Raw genomic sequence first — 11,661 nt, forward strand, 5'->3', positions numbered from 1 at the left:
TCGCCACTCACACCTCTGGTCCTGTAGGGATCATCTGCCCTGGATTCCCTGTATTTGAATGTGTGCATTTTCTAAGGATCAATTAATACGTAAGATTTATTTCTTCTAGTCTTATTTGGTATGTTGTAAACTTTTTTTAAAAAGCTGACACTCCAGAACCAGTTCTAACAGAATCCAGCAAAAAGAAAAGAGTGTCTTAATTTGGTTTCTATTAGCAAGTCTAATCCATTGGGACACCCTAATTACTAAAGTAAGTCTTAAATCCCATTCATCATCATTCACTCTCTTGCAGCCCCAAATAGAAAGAAATTCTCTTCTCCAAGATGTGAATTTTAAGTTGCGTTTGAGTCCAGCACAATAAGCACTCTCTGGTTCTTTCTTGACCTAAACCTCTGGAGGGCTGGCTTTGCCTTAAAATTCAAATACAGGGGGATTATTTATCAGTGCGGTTCTGGCAGTGACATAATTGCCCCTTGAAGAAAACAAGTTGGCAGCTTTGCAAAAGAGGAAGCGATTCGGATTTATTTATTTATTTATTTTCTATGGAAATTAGGTTCTTCAAACAAATCCCTCTGACGACTAGGGCTTTGTTGTATTTTATTTTATTTTTAATGCTGTGTGGTGTTCAAATGAAAAAGCAACATGAAGGCCCATGGTCAGCGTGTGGGTAGGGTAGCCATGGTAATAAAAGCTGAAGTGCACCAATCCCCTTACTTATAAAGCTGCTGACATTTCTAGGTTAGGCTCGACGTTCCAGCTTGCAAAACACTCTCCTTCTCATTAGGCATGCAGTGGAGAAGTGGCTCAGGTATGAGACACCCAGGTTATATTCTTGTGCCTCTGACAGGCTCTGCGTCCATGTGCTATAGGCCGAGGTGGAGGCATTAGAGAAGCTATTTCCTACCAGCATCTGGTCCAGAGACGGCATTATTTCACACAAAATTTCATAACTGGGAGCAGCAGGTATATTTTAGAAGCACTTGACATCCCCAACCCACACATACATGTATTTCACATAGATCTTCCAGGGTCACTCAACCAAATTCTTTCCCATCTGCTATTTAATGCTGGGACGTTCACTATTAGGGATTTAGTCCCTAGGTTGCAGACCTCATTTGTTTGTAAAATGCATATAATCTTGGGATGTAAAACACCTTAACTTATTATCTTTGGAGTTTAAACAACCCCACATCATGCATTGTAAATACCTCTTACAAACACTCACAAAACTTAAGGGGAAAAGCTCTCAATAATTTCTACGTGATGGTTCAAACGCAGCTGATGCTCTCCAGGGGAAAGATGAGGCTATCTGCTCTCATCGAAGCTTTACAGCCTCAGAACCCATACATATAGGGTCACTTTGAGTAAGAACTGACTCAGTAGAAGAGGGTTTTTATAAGTAAGGGTGGAAGTAGAATTAAGCAGAGAAAATACAGATAAGGAAGACTGCTTGATGTACATAAATATCGAGTTGATGAAAGTGAACATTTTTCTATGCAGTCCAACCTCTCATCAGCATAAAGAAAGGATATTCGACACATGTTCTTTTTGCCTTGTAAAGTTTACTCCTTTCTATGCAATAAATATAAAGTATACTCTTCTATGCAATAAATATAAATTTAAATATGAATGTAAAGTATACTCTTTTCTATGCAATAAATATAAATTTGTAAAAATATAGATTTTTACAAATAAAATCTAACTAAATGCCCTTCCTGGAAATCTAGAAATAAATTAATCAGAAAACTCTTCAGAATTTTATTCATTTTGCCAACAAAGATTCTGTTAAATGGCATTCCTCCAAGTTCCCAAGCTTATTAAATCACTTTGCCATCCGCATAACATCTGTGCTCTTAGGAGATTTAACTGAATACTTTTCTGTTTATCTGGGAGAGGACACATGAAGATATTAAAAATAAGAAGTGTCATATTGTAGTAATGCGGAAAACTGAAACACTCAAACTATTAATTACAGCATAACTTGAAAGATAATTTTCTATTTCTCAAAATGTATCATACATAATCTTATACATTGTATATGTATGCTTTAATGTTAGCAGTTCTATTTTGCAGAAGCAGGGGAAACCAGCTTGGTCATACAATGGAATACTATACCACCACTAAAACCTAAGTAAGTTTATGTGTGCTGACATTAAAAAGTATACAAGATGTTTTATTAGCTAAACCGTACATTTTCACACATATATTTTATAAGGAAAACCTACCAACAGGATACAAAGGGACTATGGTTACTTCAGAGAAGGTGACATTTACAGAGTTTAAAAATGTACTTTTCATTTCATAGTTTTATGAACTTCTTTAATTTTCCTGTTGGAAGTGATCATCGATTACTTTTATTAAATAATAATAAGAAAGTATATTAAAACCAAAAGGGGGATGTGGAAAGACACAGAAGTGAATTTTCTTTCTGGAGGAATAGCTACCTGCCATCTTGGTCAATAGTTTCTCCTTAGCAGCACCTGTGCTAGGTTAGAAGACGTCAGCATTGCCTTCACCAATGTGCCCTGAATATCAATTTGCCTGAATGCATAGCTATTGATCTGTCAACATGAAACAATGTCTATATGATTCTAATCAATTTGAATAGTTCATAGTATTTCTTCAGGATAACTCATTTCATAAGCTTATTACTCTGATGTTGTTTCAGGATGCAGAAGGGAGAGAGCACTGCATTTAGTTCTTCCAACTTTCAAGACCTGCTTTCCAGGTGCCTGCTTATATGTTTGGGTGAATTAGTCAGTGTTTGTCCTTCAGACATTTCACGCTCTTATACTCTTTAACTCCTATTCAGCATTGTTTCTAGGGGCAAAAGAATCATGTCTTTTCAACTGCCTTCACATAGATTGGTGCCCTGTTTTCCTCATCAGTCTCACCCTTCTAGCACCTTCCAGCTTTAACATGATATTTTTTTTGCAAGAGTTTTCAGAATCAGAATCGCAAATAGTGTCCTGTGGGCCTTGTCAAGAGGCGGTGCAAAGAAAATGGAGCACACTGTATAAAAGCCCTCTCCACTAGATCTATCTGCAGGAGAAATGATCAAAATATTTTATTGCTATATAAAGCACAAGCACCAAACAAGAGATCTACCAAATTCCAGGGACTACGTAGTCCTGAAGACTCTGAGGTAGAGGCTCCATTTTTTATATGTCACAGCGTAGTTGCTGGGCTCTTAGGGGAAGCTTGGCAAGGAGGTGTAGGTGAATAAAGGGACTTGAGGAATCCAGGGCAGCATCTCTTGACCAAACAATAAAAACTTTGTTCAATGTATTAACAAACAGGGTAGCCATCCTAGTCATTCCATTGTGTTCCAGTTGCATAGTAGTTGTCTCCATAAACATCTGCCTCCTTGGTTTCATTTAGATAAAACTTAGATATATAATAATTTCTTCATTTACTGCACTGATGTGTGGAAACTCAGAAAGTATCTCTGGCAAAATGATATGCATTAAAATGTTCAAGATTAAGCATCATGAATATAACATCTAGGTACTCCTCACATTACAAATAATTAACTAAAGTCTAGGGATTTCACAAGTCTAGCGACATTGGAGTAGGATAAGCATTTAATATCTATTACACAAATAAAACATTTAAATTGCAAATCAGATGCATCTACACAGAAATGAAAGTTCTCTCAAAAGGCATGAGCTAAAGCTTATCTCTCTTAAAGGAAAAATGTGTCACAGTAATGCTCCCATCTGTACAACGGAGTCTTAAATTGTAATTTATACAGTTTTAAAGCAGATAAGTAGCCCTTGTCAGTAAGACTATCATGACATGGCTTGATGGAGACCATTATGTGCAAATTACCTAATCAACTCAATTCCCCTTCCTCAGGGCAAACATTAAATTTTTTTTTTTAAAAAAGCTCAATCCCAGAAATTGGATATGAAGAGGCTGTTTGTTCTCTCTGTTTTCCTCTCTCCAGCTCCTCAAGAGGCATTAGATGCTACAACATATATAAACACTAAGCAATAGGATGTACAGAAATGTTTCTCCCTCTTCCCCACCTTAGACTAAAGCCTCTCTTACACAGCTTGAAAACACAACATTCCTTTCATCTTCAGAAATTCCCGAACAAAATAAAATTACTCCTGCAAAGTCTTAGCTATTTGTATCTCTAGTAACTGATTTCCCTAAAGAAAAAAATGGGAATATGATTTTCATGCAATTTATTTTCTTACCCATGTATTTAATTGTTGTTATTGTTGTTAGGTGTCATCGAGTTGCTTCTGACTCATAACGAACAGAGTAAAATGCTGGCCAGTCCTGCACTAGCCACAGCAATGTTCTTATATTTCAGCTCATAATTTCAGTCACTGTGTCAACACATTTTGTTGAGGGCCTTCCTCTTCTTTACTGCCCTTCCACTTTACCAGGCATGATGGGACTGATCTCTCCTGACAACACGTCCAAGGTAAGTGAGACAACGTTTTGCCATCCTTGCCTCTAAGGAACATTATGGCTGTGCTTCTTACAAGACATATTTGTTCTTTTGGCAGTCAGTGGTGCTTTCAATATTCTTCATGAGCACTGTAATTCAAATGCATTCATTCTTCCTCACTCTTCCTTATTCAATGTCCAAATTTCACATGCATATGAGCCAACTGCGCCAACTGGCTTGGGTCAGGCACACCTTCCTCAAAGTAACCTCCTTGCTTTTTCAACACTTTAATGAGGTCTCCTGCAGCACTTTTACCCAATGCAATGCACCATTTGATCTCTTGACTTCTGCTTCCATGAGCATTGATTGCGTGTCAAAGCAAGATGAAATCCTGGACAACTTCAAACTTTTCTCTATTTATCATGATGTCACCCATTTGTCCAGTTGTGAAGATTTTTGTCTTCATTACATTACATTGTAGGCCATACTGAAGGCTGCAATCCTTGACATTAAGTGCTTCAAGTCCTCATGTTCAGCAAGGTTTCGTCATTTGTGTAGTAGAAGTTGTTAACAAGCTTTCCTCTGATCTTGATGCCACATTCTTCTTCACATAATACACCTTCTAGATTTGTATTTAATAGATCTTTCAAATATATCAAAAGGTTAATCTTACTCTTAAAATAGTTTCTTTTAAAGTAATAAAACTATGAGTAGAACTACAACAAGAGGTTCAATAACATATTTGTTGAATATTGAATGGGCTAAGAAAAAGAATCAGTATGTGTATCAAATCTACCCTAATAAAGCTGTTTTAAAATTAATGGAATATTTGCATACGTTAACCAGAGACTTCTGATACCACATTTTGTATCAGATAAGGTTTAATCAGAGAAACAAAGCCCCCAGAACACACACACACACACACAAAGGGACTTGTTACGTATTGACCACACATACATGTAGAAGATAGTTAAATAGTCCATGCAAGATAGTTATCTTTGCCTATACTCATAATGCTGGGATTACGGTGGATAGTGCAGGTAGTGAGGAAGCAAAGATGGATATGATGTGGGGGAGAGCAAGAATGAGCTGGAACCCACAAGCATACATTGAAGACCACAAGGAAGGGCTGAAACCTGGGTCATTTATTGTTACTTCTGTCCTTAGTGATATGGATGTCTTGCAGAAGCTGAGACCCTTCATCAGAGAACTAAACCTACACACCCAGCCTAGGAGTAGAAGAAATTGAAGGAACCAGGGAAGGCCACAGCACAGTTGACACCAACAAGGTAAAGTATCAAATTAGTGACATAATGTGCTACAAAATGACTACTGTTTACTTCTACCTTCCAAATCTCCGTAAGAACCTCTCTTGTGACAAACACTAACCAGAAACATAAAGGAAAGGGTCAACTTGGCACATTACAAATTCACTATATTGGATTTATGTGAAGCAGACCTTCAAAATTTGGACTGAAGGCCTTTGCCCAGAAGAACAAAAGAGAGGAAAAGGATGCTACAAGAAAAACTAAAAGCACATATATTTGGTTAGCTGCCCATTCTCCTTCCCTTGATTAAAATTTTCTCTTGGGCATGCACTCTGTGTCAGGCTCGGTGCTAAATTATATTTTCCAAAAATGACCACAACAATACTCATATAAACTTTTCAGTATATCCATCTTACAGTGTGATGATGACATTCCTAGATCAAGATGTGTTCACTAATCTTGAACCTGGACAAAACTGTGATTGGAAAAAGTGATGCATGACTTCCAAGGTTAGGCAGGCTAAACTTCACCTCTTCACTCTTAAGTGTCAAATTGACAACAGATTATGTATCTACCACACTGGGGAAATTACACTTTCCCTAATGATATGTCCCTAATGAAATTTAAAAATTAATTAAACAGTACTATGAAGGTCTATACTCCAATGAATACAACAAGTTGGAAGACATGGAAAACTACCTGGAAAAACAAACCCTCCCCATATTATCCCATATAGACATCAAAAATTTTAACAGACCCATAGTAAAAGAAGAAACAGATACAGTTATCAAAGAACTACCAACTGAAAAAAGTCCTGGCCAAGATGGCTTCACATGACCATTCCACCAAGCATTCAGGGAAGAACTGATACCAATTCTACACAAGCCCTTCCAGAGCAAATAAAAGGATGGTAAACTGCCAGTCACATTCTATGTATAACACTGATACCAAAACAGGGCAAGGATCCTACACGAATAGAGAACCTCAGGCCAATAGTTCAAATGAACACTGATGCAAAACTCCTTAACAAAATTCTGGCCAATAGAATACAAAAAGTATATAACATGAATAATTCTTCATGACCAAGTGGGATGCATACCAACGATGCAGGGATGATCCAACATCAGAAAAATCCATCAACATTATACACCACATTTATAAGAAATAGGAGAAGAGCCACATGATAGTATTACTAAATACAGAAAAAGCATTTGAAAACATTCAACATCATTCCTAATTAAGATACTCAGTAAGATAGAATTGGAATGAAATTACCTCAAATTAATACAAACTATATATGAAAAACCACCAGCCCAGCATTAAAATCCATGAAGAAAAACCAAAAATATTCCCACTGATTAAGTGGACCAGACAAGGATATCCCTTGTCCCTACTTATATTCAGCAACATCCTGGAGGGCCTAGCTAATAACATAAGGCAATGGGTGCTTATCAAAGGTACTCATCCGGGATAAGAAGAAGTAAAATTATTGTTATTTGTAGATGGTATGATTTTATATTGAGAACTCCAGAAGCTCCACAATAGGAGTGCTGGAACTGACAGAGGAAAATGGTAAAGTGGTAGGATACAAGATCAACAAGAAGTCAATTGGATTTCTACAGACAACTAATGGGAGTAAAGGAAAAGAGATCTATAAGGGAGTACCCTTCACAATAGCAAAGAATAAATTGAGATATCTAGGGATATACCTAACAAAAAACAAAAAAGGATCCATATGAGGAAAACTACAGAACATTATTACAAAAACCAAAAGGGACCTTCACATATAGAAGAATGTCCCATGCTCCTGGATCGGACAAGTCAGTATTGTAAAGATGTCAATCCTGTCTAAGGCACTCTATAAAATCAATACAATCCCAATACGAATTCCAGCATTATTTTTCAAAGAAATGGAAAAACTGACTAGCAATTTCATATGGAAAGGGAAGAAGCCCAGAATTGGCAAGGAATTCCACAAGGGATGAACTAAGTGGGCAGGCTTGCTCTGCCTGACTTTAAAACTTATATATTATACAACCACAGTTGTCAATACAGCATGGTACAGGTATGACAATAGATACTTGGACAAATAGATAAGAACAGAAAATCCAGAAATTAAAACAGCAGCATACAGATAGCTGATCTTTGACAAAGGTCCAAAAAATATCAAATGTGATGCAGGTGCCCTTTACAACAAATGGTGCTGGAAAATTGGATATCATCCTGAAGAAAAAAGCAAAATGAAACATACCTCACTCCATAAACAAGAAAAAAATTCAAGGTGGATCACAGATGAGGTAAAACTCAAAACTATCAGGAACATCAATGAGAAAATTGGGACAAAGATAATAACCTTAGTGCAGGGACAGCAGACATAAGGAAGGATACACATCCAGAGGAAGATAACATAGATGAGTGTTACCTACTAAAGATAAAACACTTGTGTACATCGAAATATTTCATCAGGAGAGTAATAAGAGAGCCAACAGATTGGGAAAAGTTACTTAATAATGAAATATCAGATAAAGGGCTTATTTTTAAAATCTACAGAATCCTCCAAGCTTACAAGAAAAAAACCAAATAGCCCATTGAGGAGGTGGGCAAAAGACTTGAACAGAAGATTCACAAAGGAGGGAATATGAATGGACAATAAACATATGAGAAAATGCTCCTGATCATTAGCCATCTGGGAAATGCAAATCAAAATAACTATGACATACCACCTAACACCCAGAAAGGTAGCCCAATTCAAAAAAACAGAAAGCAACAAATGTTAGAGTGGGTGTGGTGAAATAGGAAATCTCATTCACTGCTGGTGGTCTTGTAAATATGTACAGCCACTATGGAAAGCAATTTGGTAATAACTAAAAACTGATGGAAATCAAGCTAGCATAAGAACCAGCGATTCTGCTGCTGGACATATACCCAGAAGACGTAAGAAACAGACCATGAGCAGACATCTACTCTCTAATGTTCATAACTGTACAGTCTACAGTTTCCAAAAATTTGGAAAGAGCCTAAATTTCCATCAATAGATGAATGGATTAAAAATACTTTGGTATATATACACAATGGAATACTACACATCCCTAAAAAATAGTGGTGAATTGATGAAACCCCTTATCTTGTGCAAAGAGTTGGACTATATTATGCTGAGTGAAATTAGCCAAGCACAAAAGGTCAAGTACATGAGTCCACTGAGGTACCTGTGCTGAAAGGCATCTTTCCCCACCTCTTATATGCCTTTAAGACCCCTAGAGGGGTGGGGGAAGAAAAACAATGGCAATGGGAGGTCAGAGAACTAACACTCCAAGGGGAGGGTATTGTTTATCTCTCCACAGAAAAGGGAGAACGAGAGTAAACCACATTCTGGGTGTGCCAATTCTTTAGGGCGATGTTCCAGTTTGGAGCAGCTCATTCCCAGAAATGACTACAGGGCTGGCCTCAGTTTGAGACCTGACTGCCTCCCCCTAGATGACAGTGCTGCAGAGAACAGCCCTAAAGATACAGTTCAGGGAGAGTAGCCAGTCTAAGGAATCCCAACTGTAAACTTCTGACTTCTACTTGGTATCCCATCTGAACTGGTTGGGGGTTACACACAAGGGGGTCACACTGAAAGTCTAAAGGTGTAATGGGGGCACTAGACCATTCCATCCCTGACTGTAAGAATAGCAATGGAGACGTTTAAAATGAATGCTTTTTGTACACAAATACTAAAGACTAAAAGTGTTTATGTGTTGTTAGGTAAGCGGGATCAGGGATACATAACTGTGAAAGAAATGGGAACAGGACTGATGGTCTATAACATGTCCGCTCTATTGAACAGAGAGATATTCATCTGCTGTATGTCAGGATCCCTGTTAGACTTGTGACTATCTGTGTGCTGTGTGTGTGTGTGCGTGTGTGTTTATCTATACAAGATAGGCAGGATAAGTGATCCTATGGAGACAGTGACTGGACTGACAGTTACTGGAGGTAATGGGAGGGAAGGAGGCAAGGGGAGGTGAGCGGTGAGCCAATAAGTATGGGTACAAGGGAATGGCTAGGGCTCTAAAACTGATAATGAGGTGGTTGTAGCTTTTCTGGTCATGTTTGATCAATCGAATTGTATTGGAAAGGAATTCATGAGAAGTGAAAGATGGGTAAACATGATAAGGGATAAGGGGAAAAAAGAAAAAGGAACAAAGGATAAAATGTATCTATATATGTAAATATATAAATATATGAGTATTTGTATATATAAGCAAATGCAAGAAGGAAGCAGATGGACTTTGGGACTCTACTTAAATCTTACCTCAGTACAAGAACAGATTGTTCTAATAATGTGGCATTATATGATACTCATCTTCCTGACAGGATAGCTGAAGATCAAGTGGGTGCATAAGTAAATGTGGTGAAAAAAGCTGATGGTGCCTGGCTATTAAAAGCTTGAAGTTAAACAAGCGTCCATCTAGCAGGGAAGCAACAAAGCCCACAAGGAAGAAGCAGACCAACCTGTTTGATTATGAGGTATTGATGGAAAAGGGTATCAGAAGTTCATAAACAAGCAACCAAATCAATGTGAAGGGAGGGGAGTGGAGACCCTAAACACACCTGCAAGTTAACTGGACAGTCCCTCTCAGAAGGGCCACACGGGAGGGATGATTAATCCAGAGTGCAGTATAGAATGATTGATGAAGCACATAAATATCCTCTAGTTCTTTAATATTTTGTCTCGTTACTGTTAATAGCTTTTTTTACCATGGTAGATTTGCATATATTGATTTGTATATTTAAGATCATTCAATAGATGAAATACAAGATAGATAATGCTTCAGAAACAATAACTGGAGTAATGGTTCCCTGAGGGTATGGGAAGAGAGTGGGGTTTGGAAAGGAGGGAACAAGGAGCTAATAGCACTGATGACTGTCTAACCCCACTCTATGGGATTGAACAACAGAATTGTATGGGAATGGATATATTGGATTGTGTAAGATGGGCGGGGGGCAACCTATTATGGGGGGTGGGGGGGGGAAATAAAGGTTCCTGGGAGGTAGTATGGGGAGGGAATAAAGGACAGCTGATATCAAAGAAAGAAAATGTTTTGAAACTGATTGTGATAGCAGTTGTGACTGAACTATGGAATATTATGATATCCACAAGAGTTCCCAATAAAATGATTAAATTTGAAAAATTATAAAATACATGTGAGCAACATGAGAAAATCCTTCCACAGATCCATTCCCTATCTCAACACTGCTAATATTTTCACTAATACTTTTTATAAAGGCACTTGATCATAGATATCATATTCATGAATTCCCATTAACTTTTGGACAGATAATCTTTCTGGAAAGATGGTTGCGGAATGCAATGAAAACAGTTGATTCTGCTTATCAAAAGGTGGAATCTAATCTGTTGTTCCTTGTACCTGGGTGAACATTTGTGATTACTTCAATTAGTGGAATATGATGGAAATGTTCTCTCTCTCTCTCTCCTCTGTCTCTCCTTCAAACACAATCTCACCTTGTTATAAGAAAGGCCAGGTCACAGTGTCAAATGCTGGTTCCCCAAAGTAGCACACTGATAAGACAAAGCTATTGCTTAAAGCACTACCTTGTGGAGTCTGAGAGAGTCCCAGAGGGGAGATCAAGGCCTGATGATATATTGAGAATTAAGAATTTATTTTATTATTGGTCTTCCAATATAGAAGCTTAATTAGTATTGGATAGGATTTTAGGAATGGTAGACAGAACAAAGTGAGCATTTTAAAACTAGAGGCTCAAAGGATCTTCTTATATAAATTCTTCTAAAGAGTTATAGGTCTTTCAGAAAGTTCCTATAATGAATAATAATTTTACTTGCAATTTTTTTCTTCCGGGGCAAGTGTCTCCTAGTAAATCATACTAATGAAGACAATGGAACAGTATAGAGTAGGGAGTATTTGGAGTATTTGAGTATTTGAGTAGAGGCCCAATGCCCATCTGCTACCTTAATATTTTCCCTAT

Source organism: Echinops telfairi, unplaced genomic scaffold, assembly GCF_000313985.2.
Source record: "Echinops telfairi isolate 266 unplaced genomic scaffold, ASM31398v2 ScPeMD7_26;HRSCAF=91, whole genome shotgun sequence".
Classification (NCBI taxonomy): domain Eukaryota; kingdom Metazoa; phylum Chordata; class Mammalia; order Afrosoricida; family Tenrecidae; genus Echinops; species Echinops telfairi.